Source organism: Scyliorhinus torazame, chromosome 1 (genome assembly GCF_047496885.1).
Source record: "Scyliorhinus torazame isolate Kashiwa2021f chromosome 1, sScyTor2.1, whole genome shotgun sequence".
Lineage (NCBI taxonomy): Eukaryota > Metazoa > Chordata > Chondrichthyes > Carcharhiniformes > Scyliorhinidae > Scyliorhinus > Scyliorhinus torazame.
The window spans coordinates 233,828,568-233,850,170 of NC_092707.1; positions in this window are offsets into that span (position 1 = coordinate 233,828,568).

A 21,603-nucleotide genomic window follows, 5' to 3' on the forward strand; every position below is an offset into this window, starting at 1 on the left:
CAGCACCGTTCCCTCAATCTCAGTGCATTCTCAGCACTCTTTCCTCAATCTCAGTGCATTCTCAGCACCCTTTCCTCAATCTCAGTGCACTCTCAGCACCTGCTCCTCAATCTCAGTGCATTCTCAGCACCCTTTCCTCAATCTCAGTGCATTCTCAGCACCCTTTCCTCAATCTCAGTGCATTCTCAACACCCTTTCCTCGTTCTCAGTGCATTCTCAGCACCCTTTCCTCAATCTCAATGCATTCTCAGCACCCTTTCCTCAATCTCAGTGCACTCTCAGCACCGGTTCCTCAATCTCAGTACATTCTCAGCACCCTTTCCTCGATCTCAGTACATTCTCAGCACCCTTTCCTCAATCTCAGTGCATTCTCAGCACCCTTTCCTCGTTCTCAGTGCATTCTCAGCACCCTTTCCTCAATCTCAGTGCATTCTCAGCTCCATTTCCTCAATCTCAGTGCACTCTCAGCACCGGTTCCTCAATCTCAGTACATTCTCAGCACCCTTTCCTCGATCTCAGTACATTCTCAGCACCCTTTCCTCAATCTCAGTGCATTCTCAGCACCCTTTCCTCAATCTCAGTGCATTCTCTGCACCCTTTCCTCAATCTCAGTGCATTCTCAGCACCCTTTCCTCAATCTCAGTGCATTCTCAGCACCGGTTCCTCAATCTCAGTGCATCCTCTGCACCGTTTCCCAATCTCAGTGCATCCTGAGCACCGTTTCCCAATTTCAGTGCATTCTCAGCACCCTTTCCTCACTCTCAGCACCCTTTCCTCGATCTCAGTGCATTCTCAGCACCCTTTCCTCAATGTCAGTGCATTCTCAGCACCCTTTCCTCACTCTCAGCACCGTTCCCTCAATCTCAGTGCATTCTCAGCACCCTTTCCTCAGTCTCAGTGCATTCTCAGCACCCTTTCCTCAGTCTCAGTGCATTCTCAGCACCCTTTCTTCAGTCTTAGTGCATTCTCAGCACCCTTTCCTCAGTCTCAGTGCATTCTCAGCACCCTTTCCTCAATCTCAGTGCATTCTCAGCACCCATTCCTCGATCTCAGTACATTCTCAGCACCGGCTCCTCAATCTCAGTGCATTCTCTGCACCCTTTCCTCGATCTCAGTGCACTCTCAGCACCGGCTCCTCAATCTCAGTGCATTCTCAGCACCCTTTCCTCAATCTCAGTGCATTCTCAGCACCCTTTCCTCAATCTCAGTGCATTCTCAGCACCCTTTCCTCAATCTCAGTGCATTCTCAGCACCCTTTCCTCAATCTCAGTGCATTCTCAGCACCCTTTCCTCAATCTCAGTGCATTCTCAGCACCCTTTCCTCAATCTCAGTGCATTCTCAGCACCCTTTCCTCAATCTCAGTGCATTCTCAGCACCGGTTCCTCAATCTCAGTGCATTCTCAGCACCCTTTCCTCACTCTCAGTGCACTCTCAGCACCCTTTCCTCGATCTCAGTGCATTCTCAGCACCCTTTCCTCAATCTCAGTGCACTCTCAGCAGCCTTTCCTCAATCTCAGTGCATTCTCAACACCCTTTCCTCGTTCTCAGTGCATTCTCAGCACCCTTTCCTCAATCTCAATGCATTCTCAGCTCCATTTCCTCAATCTCAGTGCATTCTCAGCACCCTTTCCTCAATCTCAGTGCATTCTCAGCACCGGTTCCTCAATCTCAGTGCATCCTCAGCACCGTTTCCCAATCTCAGTGCATTCTCAGCACCCTTTCCGCATTCTCAGTGCATTCTCAGCACCCTTTCCTCAATCTCAGTGCACTCTCAGCAGCCTTTCCTCAATCTCAGTGCATTCTCAACACCCTTTCCTCGATCTCAGTGCATTCTCAGCACCCTTTCCTCAATCTCAGTGCACTCTCAGCAGCCTTTCCTCAATCTCAGTGCATTCTCAACACCCTTTCCTCGTTCTCAGTGCATTCTCAGCACCCTTTCCTCAATCTCAATGCATTCTCAGCTCCATTTCCTCAATCTCAGTGCATTCTCAGCACCCTTTCCTCAATCTCAGTGCATTCTCAGCACCGGTTCCTCAATCTCAGTGCATTCTCAGCTCTCTTTCCTCAATCTCAGTGCATTCTCAGCACCCTTTCCTCGATCTCAGTGCACTCTCAGCACCGTTCCCTCAATCTCAGTGCATTCTCAGCACTCTTTCCTCAATCTCAGTGCACTCTCAGCACCCTTTCCTCGATCTCAGTGCACTCTCAGCACCCTTTCCTCAATCTCAGTACATTCTCAGCACCGGTTCCCAATCTCAGTGCACTCTCAGCACTCTTTCCTCGATCTCAGTGCATTCTCAGCACCCTTTCCTAGATCTCAGTGCATTCTCAGCACCGGTTCCTCAATCTCAGTGCATCCTCTGCACCGTTTCCCAATCTCAGTGCATCCTGAGCACCGTTTCCCAATTTCAGTGCATTCTCAGCACCCTTTCCTCACTCTCAGCACCCTTTCCTCGATCTCAGTGCATTCTCAGCACCCTTTCCTCGATCTCAGTGCATTCTCAGCACCCTTTCCTCAATGTCAGTGCACTCTCAGCACCGTTCCCTCAATCTCAGTGCATTCTCAGCACCCTTTCCTCAGTCTCAGTGCATTCTCAGCACCCTTTCCTCAGTCTCAGTGCATTCTCAGCACCCTTTCCTCAGTCTCAGTGCATTCTCAGCACCCTTTCCTCAATCTCAGTGCATTCTCAGCACCCATTCCTCGATCTCAGTGCACTCTCAGCACCGGCTCCTCAATCTCAGTGCATTCTCTGCACCCTTTCCTCGATCTCAGTGCACTCTCAGCACCGGCTCCTCAATCTCAGTGCATTCTCAGCACCCTTTCCTCAATCTCAGTGCATTCTCAGCACCCTTTCCTCAATCTCAGTGCATTCTCAGCACCCTTTCCTCAATCTCAGTGCATTCTCAGCTACATTTCCTCATCTCAGTACATTCTCAGCACCGGTTCCTCAATCTCAGTGCATTCTCAACACCCTTTCCTTGATCGCAGTGCATTCTCAGCTCACTTTCCTCGTTCTTAGTGCATTCTCAGCAGACTTTCCTCAATCTCAGTGCATTCTCAGCACCCTTTCCTCATTCTCAGTGCATTCTCAGCACCCTTTCCTCAATCTCTGTGCATTCTCAGCACCAGTTCCTCAATCTCAGTGCATTCTCAGCACCCTTTCCTCAATCTCAGTGCATTCTCAGCACCCTTTCCTCAATCTCAGTGCATTCTCAGCACCCTTTCCTCAATCTCTGTGCATTCTCAGCACCAGTTCCTCAATCTCAGTGCATTCTCAGCACCATTTCCCAATCTCAGTACATTCTCAGCACCCTTTCCTCAATCTCTGTGCATTCTCAGCACCCTTTCCTCGATCTCAGTGCATTCTCAGCACCGTTTCCCAATCTCAGTGCATTCTCAGCGCCCTTTCCTCAATCTCAGTGTACTCTCAGCACCCTTTCCTCGATCTCAGTGCATTCTCAGCACCCTTTCCTCAATCTCAGTGCATTCTCAGCACCCTTTCCTCAATCTCAGTGCATTCTCAACACCCTTTCCTCGTTCTCAGTGCATTCTCAGCACCCTTTCCTCAATCTCAATGCATTCTCAGCTCCATTTCCTCAATCTCAGTGCACTCTCAGCACTCTTTCCTCAATCTCAGTGCATTCTCAACACCGGTTCCTCAATCTCAGTGCGTTCTCAGCACCCTTTCCTCAGTCTCAGTGCATTCTCAGCACCGTTTCCCAATCTCAGTGCATTCTCAGCACCGGTTCCTCAATCTCAGTGCATTCTCAACACCCTTTCCTTGATCGCAGTGCATTCTCAGCTCACTTTCCTCGTTCTTAGTGCATTCTCAGCAGACTTTCCTCAATCTCAGTGCATTCTCAGCACCGGTTCCCCAATCTCAGTGCATTCTCAACACCCTTTCCTCGTTCTTAGTGCATTCTCAGCAGACTTTCCTCAATCTCAGTGCATTCTCAGCACCAGTTCCTCCAGCTCAGTGCATTCTCAGCACCCTTTCCTCACTCTCAGTGCATTCTCAGCACCCTTTCCTCAATCTCAGTGCATTCTCAGCAGCCTTTCCTCAATCTCAGTGCATTCTCAGCACCCTTTCCTCAATCTCTGTGCATTCTCAGCACCCTTTCCTCGATCTCAGTGCATTCTCAGCACCGTTTCCCAATCTCAGTGCATTCTCAGCGCCCTTTCCTCAATCTCAGTGTACTCTCAGCACCCTTTCCTCGATCTCAGTGCATTCTCAGCACCCTTTCCTCGATCTCAGTGCACTCTCAACACCGGCTCCTCAATCTCAGTGCCATCTCAGCACCGTTTCCCAATCTCAGTGCATTCTCAGCACCCTTTCCTCAATCTCAGTGCATTCTCAGCACCCTTTCCCCAATCTCAGTGCATTCTCAGCACCGTTTCCCAATCTCAGTGCATCCTCAGCACCGTTTCCCAATCTCAGTGCATTCTCAGCGCCCTTTCCTCAATCTCAGTGTACTCTCAGCACCCTTTCCTCGATCTCAGTGCATTCTCAGCACCCTTTCCTCGATCTCAGTGCACTCTCAACACCGGCTCCTCAATCTCAGTGCATTCTCAGCACCGTTTCCCAATCTCAGTGCATTCTCAACACCCCTTCCTCAATCTCAGTGCATTCTCAGCACCCTTTCCTCAATCTCAGTGCATTCTCTGCACCCTTTCCTCAATCTCAGTGCATTCTCAGCACCCTTTCCTCAATCTCAGTTCATTCTCAGCACCCTTTCCTCAATCTCAGTGCATTCTCAGCGCCCTTTCCTCAATCTCAGTGCACTCTCAGCACCCTTTCCTCGATCTCAGTGCATTCTCAGCACCCTTTCCTCGATCTCAGTGCACTCTCAGCACCGTTCCCTCAATCTCAGTGCATTCTCAGCACCCTTTCCTCAGTCTCAGTGCATTCTCAGCACCGTTCCCTCAATCTCAGTGCATTCTCAGCACTCTTTCCTCAATCTCAGTGCATTCTCAGCACCCTTTCCTCAATCTCAGTGCACTCTCAGCACCTGCTCCTCAATCTCAGTGCATTCTCAGCACCCTTTCCTCAATCTCAGTGCATTCTCAGCACCCTTTCCTCAATCTCAATGCATTCTCAGCTCCATTTCCTCAATCTCAGTGCACTCTCAGCACTCTTTCCTCGATCTCAGTGCATTCTCAGCACCGGTTCCTCATTCTCAGTGCATTCTCAGCTCACTTTCTTCTTTCTCAGTGCATTCTCAGCACTCTTTCCTCAATCTCAATGCATTCTCAGCTCCATTTCCTCAATCTCAGTGCACTCTCAGCACTCTTTCCTCGATCTCAGTGCATTCTCAGCACCCTTTCCTCAATCTCAGTGCATTCTCAGCACCCTTTCCTCGATCTCAGTGCATTCTCAGCTCCATTTCCTCAATCTCAGTGCATTCTCAGCACCGGTTCCTCAATCTCAGTGCATTCTCAGCACCCTTTCCTCGATCTCAGTGCATTCTCTTCACCCTTTCCTCAATCTCAGTGCATTCTCAGCACCCTTTCCTCGATCTCAGTGCACTCTCAGCACCGGCTCCTCAATCTCAGTGCATTCTCAGCACCCTTTCCTCAATCTCAGTGCATTCTCAGCACCCTTTCCTCGATCTCAGTGCATTCTCAGCACCTGCTCCTCAATCTCAGTGCATTCTCAGCACCCTTTCCTCAATCTCAGTGCATTCTCAGCACCCTTTCCTCGATCTCAGTGCATTCTCAGCTCCATTTCCTCAATCTCAGTGCACTCTCAGCACCGGTTCCTTAATCTCAGTGCATCCTGAGCACCCTTTCCTCAATCTCAATGCACTCTCAGCACCCTTTCCTCAATTTCAGTGCATTCTCAGCACTGGTTCCTTAATCTCAGTACATTCTCAGCACCCTTTCCTCGATCTCAGTGCATTCTCAGCACCCTTTCCTCAATCTCAGTGCATTCTCAGCACCAGTTCCTTAATCTCAGTACATTCTCAGCACCCTTTACTGACCTCAGTTGAATCTCAACACTGTCTTCAATCTCAATGCATTCTCAGTAACGTTTTCTGAATCTCACTGTATTCATGGCACAGTTTCCTCACTCCCTGTGCACTCTCAGCTCCATTTCCTGAATCTCAGTGCATTCTCAGAACTGTCTTCAATCTCAGTGCATTCTCAGCACCGTTTCCTCAATCTCAGTGCACTCTCAACACCGTTTCCCAATCTCAGTACACTCTCAGCACCCTTTACTGAATCTCAGTGCATTCTCAGCACCATTTCCCAATCTCAGTGCATTCTCAGCACCCTTTACTGAGTCTCAGTGCATTCTCAGCACCATTTCCCAATCTCAGTCCATTCTCAGATCCATTTCCTCAATCTCAGTGCATTCTCAGCACCGGCTCCTCAATCTCAGTGCATTCTCAGCACCGTTTCCCAATCTCAGTGCATTCTCAACACCGTTTCCCAATCTCAGTGCATTCTCAACACCCTTTCCTCAATCTCAGTACATTCACGACACAGTTTCCTCACTCTCAGTGCATTCTCAGCCGCTTTCCCTCAATCTAAGTGCATTCCCAGCTCTGTATCCTCAATGTCAGTGCATTCTCTGCGCCTTTCCCAATCTCAATCGATTCTCAACACCGTTCCCTCAATCTCAGTGAATTCTCAGCACTGTGTCCTCAATCTCAGTGAATTCTCAGCTCCATTTCCTCAATCTCAGTGAATTCTCAGCTCCATTTCCTCAATCTCAATGAATTCTCAACATCGTTTCCCAATCTCAGTGCATTCTCAGCACCGTTTCCCAATCTCAGTGCATTCTCAATATCGTTTCCCAATCTCAGTACATTCTCAACACCCTTTCCTCAATCTCAGTACATTCACGACACAGTTTCCTCACTCTCAGTGCATTCTCAGCCTCTTTCCCTCAATCTAAGTGCATTCTCAGCTCTATTTCCTCACTCTCAGTGCATTCTCAGCATCGTTTCCCAATCGCAGTGCATTCTCAGCACCATTTCCCAATCTCAGTGCATTCTCAGCACCCTTTCCTCAATCTCAGTGCATTCTCAGCACCGTTTCCCAATCTCAGTGCATTCTCAACATCGTTTCCCAATCTCAGTACATTCTCAACACCCTTTCCTCAATCTCAGTACATTCACGACACAGTTTCCTCACTCAGTGCATTCTCAGCCTCTTTCCCTCAATCTAAGTGCATTCTCAGCTCTGTTTCCTCACTCTCAGTGCATTCTCAGCACCCTTTCCTCAATCTCAGTGCATTCTCAGCACCGTTTCCCAATCTCAGTGCATTCTCAACATCGTTTCCCAATCTCAGTGCATTCTCTGCACCCTTTCCTCAATCTCAGTACATTCACGACACAGTTTCCTCACTCTCAGTGCATTCTCAGCACCGTTTCCTCAATCTCAGTGCACTCTCAGCACCCTTTCCTCAATCTCAGTGCATTCTCAATATTGTTTCCCAATCTCAGTGCATTCTCAGCACCCTTTCCTCAATCTCAGTGCATTCTCAGCACCGTTTCCTAATCTCAGTGCATTCTCAACACCGTTTCCCAATCTCAGTGCATTCTCAGCACCCTTTACTGAATCTCAGTGCATTCTCAGCACCCTTTCCTCAATCTCAGTGCATTCTCAGCACCGTTCCCTCAATCTCAGTGCATTCTCAGCACCCTTTCCTCAATCTCAGTGCATTCTCAGCATCGTTTCCCAATCTCAGTGCATTCTCTTTTTTAAAAAATATATATTTTATTCAAAATTTTTGGCCAACCATAACAGTACATTGTGTATCTTTTACACAGTAATATAACAATATAAATAACAATGGCCAGTTTTTTAATCAAGAAATAAATAATATATAAACAACATCAAAATTAAAAAACAAAACTAAATGGCAACTGCCTTGTCCCAAATAAATACTCTCCAAAAATACAATTCAGCAGTCCAGTGTACAATTACCTATAACAACAACCTATACATATTATACTTATACACTAACATCCCTGAGAGTCCTTCTGGTTCCTCCCCCCCCCCCCCCCCCCCCCCCCCCCCCGGGGTTGCTGCTGCTGTCTTCTTTTCCATTCCCTCTATCTTTCTGTGAGGTATTCGACGAACGGTTGCCACCGCCTGATGAACCCTTGAGCCGATCCCCTTAGGACGAACTTAATCCGTTCCAGCTTTATAAACCCTGCCATGTCATTTATCCAGGTCTCCACACCTTGGCTTCCTTCCACATCAACAGTATCCTGCGCCGGGCTACTAGGGACGCAAAGGCCAAAACATCAGCCTCTTTCGCCTCCTGCACTCCCGGCTCTTCTGCAACCCCGAATATAGCCAACCCCCAGCTTGGTTCGACCTGGACCCCACCACCTTCGAAAGCACCTTTGTCACCCCCACCCAAAACCCCTGTAGTGCCGGACATGACCAGAACATGTGGGTGTGATTCGCTGGGCTTCTCGAGCATCTCGCACATCTATCCTCTACTCCAAAAAATTTACTGAGCCGTGCTCCAGTCATATGCGCCCTGTGTAACACCAGAAATTGTGTCAGGCTTAGCCTGGCACACGAGGACAATGAGTTTACCCTACTTAGGGCATCAGCCCACAGCCCCTCCTCAATCTCCTCCCCCAGCTCTTCTTCCCATTTCCCTTTTAGTTCATCTACCATAGTCTCCCCTTCGTCCCTCATTTCCCTATATATATCTGACACCTTACCATCCCCCACCCATGTCTTTGAGATCACTCTTACCGTCCCCCACCCATGTCTTTGAGATCACTCTGTCCTGCACCTCCTGCATCGGGAGCTGCGGGAATTCCCTCACCTGTTGCCTCGCAAAAGCCCTCAGTTGCATATACCGGAATGCATTCCCCTGGGGCAACCCATATTTTTCAGTCAGCGCTCCCAGACTTGCAAACGTCCCATCTACAAGCAGATCTCTCAATTGTGTTACTCCTGCACTTTGCCATGTTCCAAATCCCCCATCCATTCTCCCCGGAGCAAACCTATGGTTATTTCTTATCGGGGACCACACCGAGGCTCCCGTCTTCCCCCTATGCCGTCTCCACTGCCCCCAAATTTTCAGAGTAACCACCACCACCGGGCTTGTGGTGTATTTCTTCGGTGAGAACGGCAACGGCGCTGTCACCATAGCTTGTAGGCTAGTCCCCCTGCAGGACACCCTCTCCAATCTCTTCCACGCCGCTCCCTCCTCTTCTCCCATCCACTTACATACCATTGAGATATTGGCGGCCCAGTAGTACTCACTTAGGCTCGGTAGTGCCAGCCCCCCCCATCCCTACTACGCTGCAAAAATCCCTTCCTCACTCTCGGGGTCTTCCCGGCCCACACAACTCATGATACTCTTCTCAATCCTTTTGAAAAAAGCCTTCGTGATCACCACCGGGAGGCACTGAAACACAAAGAGGAATCTCGGGAGGACCACCATTTTAACCGCCTGCACCCTCCCTGCCAGTGACAGGGATACCATGTCCCATCTCTTGAAGTCCTCCTCCATCTGTTCCACCAACCGCGTTAAATTTAACCTATGCAATGTACCCCAATTCTTGGCTATCTGGATCCCCAAGTAGCGAAAGTCCCTTGTTACCTTCCTCAGTGGTAAGTCCTCTATTTCTCTGCTCTGCTCCCCTGGATGCACCACAAACAACTCACTTTTCCCCATGTTCAGTTTATATCCTGAAAATTCTCCAAACTCCCCAAGTATCCGCATTATCTCTGGCATCCCCTCCGCCGGGTCCGCCACATACAACAACAAATCGTCCGCATACAGAGATACCCGGTGTTCTTCTCCTCCCCTGAGTACTCCCCTCCACTTCCTGGAACCCCTCAATGCTATTGCCAGGGGCTCTATCGCCAGTGCAAACAATAATGGGGACAGAGGACATCCCTGCCTCGTCCCTCTATGGAGCCGAAAATACGCAGACCCCCGTCCATTCGTGACCACGCTCGCCATTGGGGCCCTATACAGCAGCTGTATCCATATAATATACTCATCTCCAAAGCCAAATCTCCTCAACACCTCCCACAAATAATCCCACTCCACTCTATCAAATGCTTTCTCGGCATCCATCGCCACCACTATCTCCGCTTCCCCCTCTGGTGGGGGCATCATCATTACCCCTAGCAGGTCGGCTTCCGGGTGCGGCGATGACCAGCTGAGTCGCACATTTCGGCAGCTCCCTGTGAAACGGACTTTTGGGCTCTTGATAGGAGCCCCAACGGCAATTTTGACGGCTAAAAACACTGTGCGGTAAACCAGAAGGGAATCCCCCCTGGATACGGATGGAAAAAGGAGGAGAGAGTGGCCAGATTGCAGTGGATCCTTTAGAACAGCGGCAAGGAAGGCAAGCAAAAACCAAGATGGCGTCGGAAGGTGGCAGTTTAACATGGGGCCCTGAAAAACAAGAGTTCTTGAAATGCTGTGTGGAAGAGATCAAAAAGGAAATGAAGGAAGAGCTGTTGGCCCCGATACTACAGGCGATCGAAGGGCTAAAGGAGGAACAAAAGACCCAGGAGCGGGAGCTTCGGGTCATGAAGGCAAAGGCAGCCGAGAATGAGGACGATATACAGGGCCTGGTGGTGAAGACGGAGACGCAGGAGGCACATCAGAAACGATGTGTGGAAAGGTTGGAGGCACTGGAAAACAACGCAAGGAGGAACAACCTGAGGATTCTTGGTCTTCCTGAAGGTGTGGAGGGAGCGGACGTCGGGGCATATGTGAGCACGATGCTGCACTCGTTAATGGGAGCGGAGGACCCGGCGGGTCCGTTGGAGGTGGAGGGAGCATACCGAGTGATGGCGCGAGGACCGAGAGCAGGAGAAATTCCCAGAGCCATAGTGGTGAGATTCCTCCGTTTTAAGGATAGAGAAATGGTCCTTAGATGGGCGAAGAAAACTCGGAGCAGTAAATGGGAGAACGCGGTGATCCGCGTTTATCAAGACTGGAGTGCAGAGGTGGCGAGAAGGAGGGCGAGCTTTAATCGGGCAAGGCGGTGCTTCATAAAAAGAAGATAAAATTTGGAATGCTGCAACCGGCAAGACTGTGGGTCACATATCGAGGGAGGCACCACTACTTTGAGACGGCGGATGAAGCGTGGACTTTTATTGTGGAAGAAAAACTGGAATGAGCGGGTTATTAAAAAAGAACGTTCGAACAAAGTGGTGGGGCGAATGTGGGGGGCAAAGAGGGGTTTTATGTACTAATCCTGCGATGTGGTAACTTTTCTCTCTCCCACAGGTGGTGATGGGGGGAGGAGGGGAGGTGGAGGAGATGGGGCGTTGGCCATTGGGGGGCGGGGCCAAGGAGAAGCGCGGGCTTGGTTCCCGCGCTATGATAATCATGGCGGGAATAGAGAAGCAGGAAGGAGGGGGCGTCGCACGGTGCGAGCCGAGGTCACGGGGGGAAGCCGAGGTCAGCCAGAGTTTGCTGACTTCTGGGAGCAACATGGGGGGAGTAATTACGCTAGCGGGGGATCTAGCGGGGGGGGGGGGGTGGGAGGGGGGGAATTACTGGGTTGCTGCTGCTGGGAGAGGGGGGAGCTGGTATGGGAGAGGATGGGCGGGGGGGCACCGCCTGGGGGAGATACAGCTGCATGGGAACAGGGTGAGGAGCTGCAAAAAGGTGATGGCTAATCGACAAGGGGGGGGGGTAGGAAGCCCCCCCAACTCGGCTGATCACGTGGAACGTGAGAGGGCTGAACGGGCCGATAAAGAGGGCACGGGTACTCGCACACCTTAAGAAACTTAAGGCAGATGTGGTTATGTTACAGGAAACGCACCTGAAACTGATAGACCAGGTTAGGCTACGCAAAGGGTGGGTGGGGCAGGTGTTCCATTCGGGGCTAGATGCGAAAAACAGGGGGGTGGCTATATTAGTGGGGAAGCGGGTAATGTCCGAGGCAAAGACTATAGTGGCGGATAACGGGGGCAGATACGTGATGGTGAGTGGCAAACTACAGGGGGAGACGGTGGTTTTGGTAAACGTATATGCCCCAAACTGGGATGATGCCAATTTTATGAGGCGGATGCTAGGACGCATTCCGGATCTAGAGATGGGAAAGCTGATAATGGGGGGAGATTTTAATACGGTGTTGGAACCAGGGCTGGATAGGTCGAAGTCCAGGACTGGAAGGAGGCCGGCAGCAGCCAAGGTACTTAAAGATTTTATGGAGCAGATGGGAGGTGTAGACCCGTGGAGATTTAGCAGACCTAGTAGTAAGGAGTTCTCGTTTTTCTCCTATGTCCATAAAGTCTACTCGCGAATAGACTTTTTTGTGCTGGGTAGGGCATTGATCCCGAAGGTGAGGGGAACGGAGTATACGGCTATAGCCATTTCGGATCACGCTCCACACTGGGTGGACTTGGAGATAGGGGAGGAAACAGGAGGGCGCCCACCCTGGAGAATGGACATGGGACTAATGGCAGATGAGGGGGTGTGTCTAAGGGTGAGGGGGTGCATTGAAAAGTACTTGGAACTCAATGATAATGGGGAGGTCCAGGTGGGAGTGGTCTGGGAGGCGTTGAAGGCGGTGGTTAGAGGGGAGCTGATATCAATAAGGGCACATAAAGGAAAGCAGGAGAGTAAGGAACGGGAGCGGTTGCTGCAAGAACTTTTGAGGGTGGACAGACAATATGCGGAAGCACCGGAGGAGGGACTGTACAGGGAAAGGCAAAGGCTACATGAAGAATTTGACTTGCTGACTACAGGCACTGCAGAGGCACAATGGAGGAAGGCACAGGGTGTACAGTACGAATATGGGGAGAAGGCGAGCAGGTTGCTGGCACACCAATTGAGGAAAAGGGGAGCAGCGAGGGAAATAGGGGGAGTGAGGGATGAGGAAGGAGAGATGGAGCGGGGAGCAGAGAGAGTGAATGGAGTGTTCAAGACATTTTATAAAAAATTATATGAAGCTCAACCCCCGGATGGGAGGGAGAGAATGATGGGCTTCTTGGATCGGCTGGAATTTCCCAAGGTGGAAGAGCAGGAAAGGGTGGGACTGGGAGCACAGATCGAGGTAGAAGAAGTGGTGAAAGGAATTAGGAGCATGCAGGCGGGAAAGGCCCCGGGACCGGATGGATTCCCAGTCGAATTCTATAGAAAATATGTGGACTTGCTCGCCCTGGTACTGACGAGGACCTTCAATGAGGCAAAGGAAAGGGGACAACTGCCCCCGACTATGTCTGAAGCAACGATATCGCTTCTCTTAAAGAAGGAAAAGGACCCGCTACAATGCGGGTCCTATAGACCTATTTCCCTCCTAAATGTAGATGCCAAGGTCCTGGCCAAGGTAATGGCAATGAGAATAGAGGAATGTGTCCCGGGGGTGGTCCACGAGGACCAAACTGGGTTTGTGAAGGGGAGACAGCTGAACACGAATATACGGAGGTTGTTAGGGGTAATGATGATGGCCCCACCAGAGGGAGAAACGGAGATAGTAGTGGCGATGGATGCCGAGAAAGCATTTGATAGAGTGGAGTGGGATTATTTGTGGGAGGTGTTGAGGAGATTTGGTTTTGGAGAGGGGTATGTTAGATGGGTGCAGCTGTTGTATAGGGCCCCAGTGGCGAGCGTGGTCACGAATGGACGGGGATCTGCATATTTTCGGCTCCATAGAGGGCCAAGGCAGGGATGCCCTCTGTCCCCATTATTGTTTGCACTGGCGATTGAGCCCCTGGCGATAGCGTTGAGGGGTTCCAAGAAGTGGAGGGGAGTACTTAGGGGAGGAGAAGAGCACCGGGTATCTTTGTATGCGGACGATTTGCTACTATACGTGGCGGACCCGGCGGAGGGGATGCCAGAAATAATGCGGATACTTGGGGAGTTTGGGGATTTTTCAGGGTATAAATTGAACATGGGGAAGAGTGAGTTGTTTGTGGTGCATCCAGGGGAGCAGAGTAGAGAAATAGAGGACCTACCGTTGAGGAAGGTAACAAGGGACTTTCGTTACCTGGGGATCCAGATAGCTAAGAATTGGGGCACATTGCATAGGTTAAATTTAACGCGGTTGGTGGAACAGATGGAGGAGGATTTCAAGAGATGGGATATGGTATCCCTGTCAATGGCAGGGAGGGTGCAGGCGGTTAAGATGGTGGTCCTCCCGAGATTCCTCTTTGTGTTTCAGTGCCTCCCGGTGGTGATCACGAAGGCTTTTTTCAAAAGGATTGAAAAGAGCATCATGGGTTTTGTGTGGGCCGGGAAGACCCCGAGAGTGAGGAAGGGATTCTTACAGCGTAGCAGGGATAGGGGGGGGGCTGGCACTACCGAGCCTAAGTGAGTATTATTGGGCCGCTAATATTTCAATGGTGAGTAAGTGGATGGGAGAGGAGGAGGGAGCGGCGTGGAAGAGATTAGAGAGGGCGTCCTGTAGGGGGACTAGCCTACAGGCTATGGTGACAGCCCCATTGCCGTTCACACCGAGGAACTACACCACAAGCCCGGTGGTGGTGGCTACACTGAAGATTTGGGGACAGTGGAGACGGCATAGGGGAAAGACTGGAGCCTTGGGGGGGTCCCCGATAAGAAACAACCATAGGTTTGCCCCGGGGGGAATGGATGGGGGATATGGAATGTGGCAAAGTGCAGGAATAATGCAACTGAAAGATCTGTTTGTGGATGGGAAGTTTGCGAGTCTGGGAGCGCTGACCGAGAAATATGGGTTGCCCCAAGGGAATGCATTCAGGTATATGCAACTGAGGGCTTTTGCGAGGCAACAGGTGAGGGAATTCCCGCAGCTCCCGACACAAGAGGTGCAGGACAGAGTGATCTCAAAGACATGGGTGGGGGATGGTAAGGTGTCAGAAATATATAGGGAAATGAGGGACGAAGGGGAGACTATGGTAGATGAACTAAAAGGGAAATGGGAAGAAGAGCTGGGGGAGGAGATCGAGGAGGGGCTGTGGGCAGATGCCCTAAGCAGGGTAAACTCGTCGTCTTCGTGTGCCAGGCTAAGCCTGATTCAGTTTAAGGTATTACACAGGGCACATATGACTGGAGCACGGCTCAGTAAATTTTTTGGGGTGGAGGATAGGTGTGCGAGGTGCTCGAGAAGCCCAGCGAATCATACCCATATGTTTTGGTCATGCCCGGCACTACAGTGGTTTTGGATGGGGGTGACAAAGGTGCTTTCAAAATTAGTAGGAGTCCGGGTCGAACCAAGCTGGGGGTTGGCTATATTTGGGGTTGCACAAGAGCCGGGAGTGCAGGAGGCGAGAGAGGCCGATGTTTTGGCCTTTGCGTCCCTAGTAGCCCGGCGCAGGATATTGCTAATGTGGAAAGAAGCCAAGCCCCCGGGGGTGGAGACCTGGATAAATGACATGGCGGGGTTTTTAAAGCTAGAGCGGATTAAGTTCGTCCTCAGGGGGTCGGCTCAAGGGTTCACCAGGCGGTGGCAACCGTTCGTCGAATACCTCGCAGAAAGATAGACGGAATGGGAAAAAGAAGGCAGCAGCAGCAGCCCAGGATCGGGGGGGGGGGGGGGGGGGGGGTAGGGAGGAGGAACCAGAAGGACTCTCAACGTTGTTAATATATACTGTATAGTATGTATAGGTCGTTGCTACAGATAATTATATATTGGACTGTTAAATTATATTTTTGGAGAGTGTTACTTGTGATAAGGCAGTTGCCAATTAGGGTTAGTTTTCATTTTTGTTATTTATTATTTATTCATTTTCTGTTTATAAAATAGGTCATTGTTATTTGTGTTGTTATAATATTGTGTAAAGGATGCACAATGTACTGTGTTGGTTGACCAAAAATTTTCAATAAAATATTTAATTTAAAAAAAAAAATTACCCCTAGCAGCCTCCGTATATTCGTATTCAGCTGTCTCCCCTTCACAAACCCAGTTTGGTCCTCATGGACCACCCCCGGGACACAATCCTCTATCCTCATTGCCATTACCTTGGCCAGAATCTTAGCGTCTACGTTCAGGAGGGAAATTGGCCTATAGGACCCGCATTGCAGCGGGTCTTTTTCCTTCTTTAGGAGAAGCGATATCGTTGCCTCTGACATAGTCGGGGGCAGCTGTCCCCTTTCCCTCGCCTCATTTAAAGTTCTCATCAGTAGCGGGGCGAGCAAGTCCACATATTTCCTGTAAAATTCAACTGGGAATCCATCCGGTCCCGGGGCCTTCCCCGCCTGCATGCTCCTAATTCCTTTCACTACTTCCTCCATTTCGATCTGTGCTCCCAGTCCCACCCTCTCCTGCTCCTCCACCTTAGAAAATTCCAGCTGGTCCAGAAAACCATCCGGGGGCTGAGCTTCATATAATCTTTCATAGAATGCCTTGAACACTCCATTCACTCTCTCCGCTCCCCGCTCCATCTCTCCCTCCTCATCCCTCACTCCCCCTATTTCCTTCGCTGCTCCCCTTTTCCTCAATTGGTGGGCCAGCAACCTGCTCGCCTTCTCCCCATATTCGTACTGTACACCCTGTGCCTTCCTCCACTGTGCCTCTGCAGTACCCGTTGTCAGCAAATCAAATTCTACGTGTAGCCTTTGCCTTTCCCTGTACAGTCCCTCCTCCGGTGCCTCCGCATATTGCCTGTCCACCCTCAGAAGTTCTTGCAGCAACCGCTCTCGTTCCCTACTCTCCTGCTTTCCTTTATGTGCCCTGATTGATATCAGCTCCCCTCTAACCACTGCCTTCAGCGCCTCCCAGACCACTCCCACCTGGACCTCCCCATTATCATTGAGTTCCAAGTACTTTTCAATACACCCCCTCACCCTTAGACACACACCCTCATCCGCCATTAGTCCCATGTCCATTCTCCAGGGTGGATGCCGTTCTTTTTCCTCCCCTATCTCCAAGTCCACCCAGTGTGGAGCGTGATCCGAAATAGCTATCGCCGTATACTCCGTCCCCCTCACCTTCGGGATCAACGCCCTTCCCAAAACAAAAAAGTCTATTCGCGAATAAACTTTGTGGACATAGGAGAAAAAGGAAAACTCCTTGCTCCTAGGTCTGCTAAATCTCCATGGGTCTACTCCTCCCATCTGCTCCATAAAGTCTTTAAGCACCTTGGCTGCTGCCGGCCTCCTTCCAGTCCTGGACCTCGATCTGTCCAGCCCTGGTTCCAGCACCGTGTTAAAATCTCCACCCATTACCAACTTCCCCACCTCTAGGTCCGGGATACGTCCTAACATGCGCCTCATAAAGTTGGCATCATCCCAGTTCGGGGCATATACGTTCACCAAGACCACCGCCTCCCCCTGTAATTTGCCACTCACCATCACGTATCTGCCCCCACTATCCGCCACTATGGTCTTTGCCTCAAACATTACCCGCTTCCCCACTAGTATAGCCACCCCCCTGTTTTTCACATCTAGCCCCGAATGAAACACCTGCCCCACCCATCCTTTGCGTAGTCTAACCTGGTCTATCAGTTTCAAATGCGCCTCCTGTAACATAACCACATCTGCCTTAAGTTTCTTAAGGTGTGCGAGTACCCGTGCCCTCTTTATCGGCCTGTTCCTGTTCAGCCCTCACATTCCACGTGATCAGCCGGGTTGGGGGGCTCTTTACCCCCCCCCCTTGTCGATTAGCCATCCCCTTTTATCCAGCTCCTCACCCGGTTCCCACGCAGCTGCGTCCCCCCCAGGCGGTGCCCTCCCGCCCTGCTCACCCCACCCCATACCAGCTCCCCCTTCTCCCCAGCAGCAGCAACCCAGTAAATCCCCCCTTCCACCCCCCCCTGCTAGATCCCCCACTAGCGTAGTTACACCCCCCATGTTGCTCCCAGAAGTCAGCAAACTCTGGCCGACCTCGGCTTCCCCCCGTGACCTCGGCTCGCACCGTGCGACGCCCCCTCCTTCCTGCTTCCCTATTCCCGCCATAATTATCATAGCGCGGGAACAAAGCCCGCGCTTCCCTTTTGGCCCCGCCCCCAATGGCCTACGCCCCCAGCTCCTCCATCTCCCTTCCTCCCTCCCCCACAACCTGTGGAAGAGAGAAAAGTTACCGGGTCGCAGGATTAACAACATAAAAATCATCTCTCCCCCCTTTTTCCCCCCTCTTCGCCCCCCATATTCGCCCCACCACTTTGTCTCAAACGTTCTTTTTTAATAACCCGCTTATTCCAATTTCTCTTCAACAATAAAGGTCCACGCCTCATCCGCCATTTCAAAGTAGTGGTGCTTCCCTCGATATGTGACCCACAGACTTGCCGGCTGCAGCATTCCAAATTTAATCTTCTTTTTATGAAGCACCGCCTTGGCCCGATTAAAGCTCGCCCTCCTTCTCGCCACCTCCGCACTCCAGTCTTGGTATACGCGGATCACCGCGTTCTCCCACCTACTGCTCCGAGTTTTCTTTGCCCATCTGAGGACCATCTCTCTGTCCTTAAAACGGAGGAATCTCACCACTATGGCTCTGGGAATTTCTCCTGCTCTCGGTCCTCGCACCATCACTCGGTATGCTCCCTCCACCTCCAACGGACCCGTCGGGGCCTCCGCTCCCATTACGAGTGCAGCATCGTGCTCACATATGCCCGACGTCCGCCCCTTCTGCACCTTCAGGAAGACCAAGAATCCTTAAATTCTTCCTCCTCGCATTATTCTCCAGCACCTCCAGCCTTTCCACACATCGTTTATGGTGTGCCTCGTGCATCTCCATCTTCACCACCAGGCCCTGTATATCGTCCTCGTTCTCGGCAGCCTTTGCCTTCACGACCCGAAGCTCCCGCTCCTGGGTCTTTTGCTCATCTTTTAGCCCTTCAATCGCCTGTAATATCGGGGCAACAGCTCCTTCATCTCCTTTTTAAGCTCTTCCACGCAGCGTTTCAAAAACTCGTGTTGTTCAGGGCCCCATATTAAAATGCCACCTTCCGACGCCATCTTGGTTTTTGTTTGCCTTCCTTGCCGCTGCTCTAAAGGATCCACCGCAATCCGGCCACTTTCCTCTAATTTTTCCATCCGTATCCAGGGGGGATTCCCTTCTGGTTTACCGCACAGTACTTTTAGCCGTTAAAATTGCCGTTGGGGCTCTTATTAAGAGCCCAAAAGTCCGTTCCACCGGGAGCTGCTGAAACGTGCGACTTAGCTGGTCATCGCCGCACCCGGAAGTCTTCTCAGTGCATTCTCAACACCGTTTCCTAATCTCAGTGCATTCTCAGTACCGTTTCCCAATCTCAGTGCATTCTCAACAGTTTCCCAATCTCAGTGAATTCTCAGCACCGTTTCCCAATCTCAGTGCATTCTCAACACCGTTTCCCAATCTCAGTACATTCACGACACAGTTTCCTCACTCTCAGTGCATTCTCAGCCTCTTTCCCTCAATCTAAGTGCATTCCCAGCTCTGTATCCTCAATGTCAGTGCATTCTCTGCGCCTTTCCCAATCTCAATCGATTCTCAACACCGTTCCCTCAATCTCAGTGCATTCTCAGCACTGTGTCCTCAATCTCAGTGCATTCTCAGCTCCATTTCCTCAATCTCAGTGCATTCTCAGCTCCATTTCCTTAATCTCAGTGCATTCTCAACACCGTTCCCTCAATCTCAGTGCATTCTTAGCACTTGCGTCCTCCAACTCAGTGCATTCCGAGCTCTTTTTCTCAATCTCAGTGCATTCCCAGCACAGTTTTCACTATCTTTGTCCATTCTCAGCTCCCTTTTCTCTGTCTCACATCATTCTCAGCCTTGTTTTCTCAATCTCAGTGCAGTCTCAGTTCCATTTCCTCAATACCCTTTCCTCACTCTCAGAGCATTCGGGGCAGCACGGTAGCATAGTGGTTAGCACAATTGCTTCACAGCTCCAGGGTCCCAGGTTCGATTCCGGCTTGGGTCACTGTCTGTGCGGAGTCTGCACATCCTCCCCGTGTGTGCGTGGGTTTCCTCCGGGTGCTCCGGTTTCCTCCCACAGTCCAAAGATGTGCAGGTTAGGTGGATTGGCCATGATAAATTGCCCGTAGTGTCCAAAATTGCCCTGAGTGTTGGGTGGGGTTACTGGGTTATGGGGATAGGGTGGAGGTGTTGACCTTGGGTAGGGTGCTCTTTCCAAGAGCCGGTGCAGACTCGATGGGCTGAATGGCCTCCTTCTGCACAGTAAATTCTATGATAATCTATGATATGATTCTCAATACCATTCCCTCAATATCAGTGCATTCTTATCACTGTGTCCTCAATCTCAGTGCATTCTCAGCACCCTCTCGCTCAACTCAGTGCATTCTAAGATGAGAAAAGACATCCTCACTCAAGAATTGAGAGTCTTTCAAATGCTCTATCTCAGACCTGTTGGTGAATATTTCCAGGACCGAGATCAATAGATTTTTGGGCACTAAGGGAATTAAGGGACATGGGGAGTTAGAGGAGAGCCATGATCTTCTTGAATTATGGAGTAGAATCAAAAGGCCAAATGGCCTACTCCAGTTTCTATTTCTAATGTTCCTATGAGCTCCTCACACTTGTTGGTGGTGAGACTTGAGGAGAAAAGGCAGATGAGTTCATGAAAACAATTTGTTGAGGAGAAGAGAAATTGAAGTTATTGTTTTTATTTGTCCAATTGATTTCAGCATTGTTGGCAATTATTTGCCATCTGTAATTGGCCTTGAGAAGGTGGTGGTGAGCCACTTTCTTGAACCACTGCAATCCGTGAGGTGTAGGTACACCCACAGTGCTGTTAGGATGGAGTTCCAGGATTTTGAGCCGGCAACAGTGAAGGGACAACGATATAATTCCAAGTCAGGATGGTGAGTGACTTGGAGTTCAACTTAGAGGTGGTGTTCCCATGCTTCTGCCGTAATTGTTCTTCAAGGTGTAAGTTGTTGTAGGTTCGGAAGGTGCTGTCAAAAAGCATCCCAACATTATCTGGAAAAATCGTGAGCAGTCTTGGCAGAGCAGCTCAGCACTCCATAGTACTTTCCATGGTCCAGCATGATCTGACAATAAATGGTTGAACCTGTTGTCTGTAATACCCCTTCCAGTCTGCATTCCTTGGACTTAAGGGAAAAGAGATGGTGGGCGTAGCAGAGGGCATTGATCAAGGTGAAAGAGTAATGGTTTAAATAGGGACACGAGCATCGAATGTGGAGGTGAGTATGTAATTGAGCAGGTCTACAGCTGCAGAAATGTCGGGGTGAATGGAGAGCCAAATACTAGACAGGTGGGTATTCGAAAGGGCTGTTTTAAGTGACTTAGTAGAGAGAAAAGCAGAGATACGTACAGCAACAGAGTGAGAGAAAGAAACACAGAAAGGAATTTACTTACGAAGGAGGACTGAAAACACCAGAATTAGGTGTAGTGCCTCCTGTGTAGTAGTCTCTACAACTGAACCATTAGACTCACAAAAAGGTAAATACTGCAAACACCAGCTACTGCGCCCACATTCAACACACGTTAAAGGTCTTGAACAAAATAGGAATTTGCAATCAATTCATCATCTTGTAGGCTCCCCTTTGCGTCTACCCTCCCTGCCTAATATTTTCAACATTTGCATTCCCTTATAAGGCCAATTTTCTTGAAGTCTCTGACAACATCACCCACAGGCAGGATGCCCATCATTTTCTGCTGATTAAAATCATTGAATGGAAAATGGTGAACAGCACGTTTGTGGTCTCTGGTGTGTTCAGTGGATGGGGTTCCTCAATTGTCAGCCATATGAATAAGGTAGTTGCAGT